General features: G+C 45.8%; 1 protein-coding gene across 1 annotated transcript in view; it reads left to right on the forward strand.

Annotated features, from left to right (window-relative positions):
- Positions 1 to 3,741, forward strand: part of LOC120880177 (solute carrier family 2, facilitated glucose transporter member 5-like) — a 36,544-nt gene that overhangs the window by 11,413 nt on the left and 21,390 nt on the right. The window lies entirely within an intron of this gene.

Here is a 3,741-nt window from a genome sequence, read left to right on the forward strand (position 1 = left end):
CTGTTGATGATTGTTCATTAGCGAGTTGTAATTTTGGAGTTCTCAACAGCAGAAAATGAGCGCATGTCCTTCTACTTTGCCATCTTGAAAGCAAAAACCCATTTGTTTATGCACACACATATATATACATAAGCTTATATATATATATGTATACATAGGCATATATATATACACACACACGTGTGTATACATATATAGTCTTACATATGTGGCAACCCACTACCGTACTCTTGCCTGGAGAATCCCTTGGACAGAGGAGCCTGGTGGGCTATAGTCCACAGGGTTGCAGAGTCAGTCACGCCTGAGCGGCTGACACATACACACACATATATATAGGCTTCCCAGGTGGCCCTAGTGGTAAAGAATCCACTTGCCAATGCAGGAAACCTAAGAGACACGGGCTCAATTTCTGGATCGGGAAGATCCCTTGGAGGAAGGTGTTGAAACCTCCTCAAATATTCTTGCCTGAAGAATCCCATGGACAGAGGAGCCTGGCAGGCTACAGTCCATAGCTCGCAAAGAGTCAGACACGACTGAGTGTTCACTTTTCACTAGGGAACCTACAGCAGTCTCTGCAATAAAGGCCCACAACAAAACTTTAAATACTCCAGAACATTCCTAGTAGAGATGACATCAGCACTGTTCCGAAGCCCTGGTATCATCGTCTGATCTCAGAATGATGCCTAAAACTCGGCCTCTGCACTAGTGCTGAATCTCAGAGACAGAGTTTTGAGTGAAGTAGAAAACAATAGCTTTATTGCTTTGCCAGGCAAAGAGGGACAGAGAGGACTCATGCCCTTCACAAACTGGGTCCCAACCCAGGAGCACTGGATGATGAGTTTTACAGCAATAGTTCAAGGAGGGGATTGCTGATAAGATTAGAGTGTGTGCCTAAACTCCTTTAAACTAGTCTCTGGTGATCTGATGGGTTTCTGTGGTTCCTTTAATCTAGAGAGCTTCTCTGGAATGAAGAATGCTGACATCTTCCATTTGTTGTGGAGTTTGGGTTCTACAAAGAGTTTAAAGATATCATTATGTGTATCCCTTGAGGCAGAACCAGGACCCTACCCCAAGGCTGTATTGTATTTGTTGGCTGTTTGTCTTGTCTCTACTTTCCCTCCCTTCCCAGAAGAGCAACAGCTCAATTCTACCCTTTGGGACTCAGGGAATCATGGAGGTTGGAGTCTGTTCCCTACAAACAAGAAATGGGGTACACAGAAAGGCTTTTGTGCCCAGGAGCTGCACAGGGTCCTGTTCAGTTTCAAGAACAGCCCAGGGATTTGCCACCCTGCTGCGTGATGCTAATTCAACATCTCACATCTTGGTTACATTTTCCCATATAAACTTTTTCTTTTTAATTTCTGAAAAGCTTCATTTTCAGAAAGACCATTTTTATTTTTTGTTTGTATTACAACAGTAATACAAGGATCCTCTTAATTCCCTTTGGTGTCAGTCATCAAGTTTTGCCAATTTCCATCCTAAGTATCTCTCAAATGCATGTATTTCTCTAATCTCTGCTACCCTACAGTTCAAGCAACTGGCATCTCTGCCTGTGTCTGTGCTCAGTCATTTCAGTCATGTCTGACTCTTTGCAGACCTATGGACTGTAGCCTGCCAGACTTCTCTGTCCATGGAATTCTCCAGGCAAGAATACCAGAGTGGGTTGCCATTTCCTCCTCCAGGGGATCTACTTGACCCAGGGATTGAAACTGAGTCTCTTGTGTCTCCTGCATTGGCAGGTGGATTCTTGATCACTGGTGCCACCCGGGAAAGCCCATCTTTTGCCAGTTCAACAGCAAAGAATGAATCGATCTTCTCTTCCCCAAATCCACTGGTCTCTTGTCTCCGCATCACTTCTCTTCTAGGCGGCCACAGTGAACTTTTAAAAACACAGCTCTGATCACCCTCCATCCTCTCATGCCTTTTCTCTTCTCCTAGAACAAAATCCAAGCTCTCTCACCTATAAGGCTATAAGTCTGGCCCTACCCACTTCCCCAGCCTCCTTCTTCATTCACTCTTCCTGTCTGATGCTCTTCAGCTGTACTGACCTTGCCACTTCTCTTCTACCACAGGGCCTTGGCATTTACTGTTCCTTATCTGGAGGGATCTCTTCACGACGCCATCGCCATCTCATCCGCCTTTGGTTTGCTGTTGTTCAGCTGCTAAGTTGTGTCCGACTCTTTGGGACCTCATGGACTGCAGCACACCAGGCTTTCCTGTCCTCTGTTATTTCCCAGAGCCTGCTCAAATTCACATCCATTGAGTCAGTGATGCCATCCAACCGTCTCATCCTCTGTCACCCCTTCTTTTCCTCCCCTCAATCTTTCCCAGCATCAGGGTCTTTTCCAACGTGTCGGCTCTTCACATCAGGTGGCCAAAATGTTGGTGCTTCAGCTTCAGCACTGGTCTATTCATCTTTCTTTCCCACTTGAGCTCAAGCTCCCTTTTTTAGGGAAGACTTCCCTGACCAGCTCCCCAACCCTTCTTTAGAGCTCTTTTATAGTTACAAATTCAAGTGTTTTACCAGACTAAATTCTGCCTTCCCTGCTAGATTCTTAGCCACGTGATATATTTACACTTTAGATTAATGATGCTTAATAATATATGTTAATAATAATGATGTGGGAATGAGATCTGGGACCCAAATTCTCGTCAGAATTCTTGGCAAACAAGTATTCTTAGCAAACACTTTCTCCATTGTGAGAGATTAGAGAGTACCTAATCTAGAGACAAGGACCCCAAAATTAGTTTTGAGGTCCTTTTCTGGATAAAATCCTAATATAAATTCCCTGTAATGAATCAAACTGTATGGAAGGTGGAGAAGAAAAAATCAGGAAAGTCCTGGCAGAGCTTGAGTCTGGCCACTTTTCCCTTTTACTTTAGTTATTTTTTAAAATTAATTTTTATTGGAGTGTGGTTGATTTACAATGTTGTCTTAGTTTCTGCTGAAAAGCAAAGTGAATCACTTATACATATACATATATCCATCTTTTTTAGATTCTTTTCCCATATAGGTCATTACAGAGTGCTGCTAGCTTCCTGTGCTATACGATAGGTTCTTTTAGTTGTCTCCTTTTTGCTTTAAAAATGATTCTTTGGCTTCTTCATCAGAGGTAGTTTCAAGCACAGGTCAATTTCTTGGAAACATTAGTACGTGTTCCCAGGACACGCCTTGGTCTGCTATGTGCTATTAGGCAAAATGTCCTTGGGTTAGTCCGTGTTGTTTATTATTGTCATTTTAAACCCCAAGACAAAATCGGATTTCAATCGGTAGTTTCCCTTCCTAGTTCAGAAGGAGAGGAGAGCAGGGCGGGAGAGCAAGGGCCAGTGATGCAAAGAAGACACTCCCGTCCTCGCAGCTCCCGGACACCACCCGTCCACCCCCCCCCCCCAACCCCCACCCCACGCCTCCGTCTCCGTCTCCTTCTCCTGATCCCGAGTTTCAGCTCTCGCCGGTAATAAATAAACATGGGAAGTTCAGTAAAGCACAGACACTTGCAGAGGGCCATCCCAGGCCACACAGCAGGGACAGTCCCCGCCTCGGACCAGGGGGCCAGTCCGCGTTCTGATTCCCCATTATCCGTGGACGTCCAAAGGACCGCCCTCCTCCCACGGGCCTAAAGGGTCCCGAGGATCCCAGGCCACTGGGCCCGGGGCGGGGGGCGGGAAGGACCTGGCAGGGGACAGACACAGACGACCTGAGCGGGGACAGTTCTGTTCCAGGCCCTCCGGGGTCCCCAG

The sequence above is a fragment of the Oryx dammah genome, unplaced genomic scaffold (assembly GCF_014754425.2).
Source record: "Oryx dammah isolate SB20612 unplaced genomic scaffold, SCBI_Odam_1.1 HiC_scaffold_21, whole genome shotgun sequence".
Lineage (NCBI taxonomy): Eukaryota > Metazoa > Chordata > Mammalia > Artiodactyla > Bovidae > Oryx > Oryx dammah.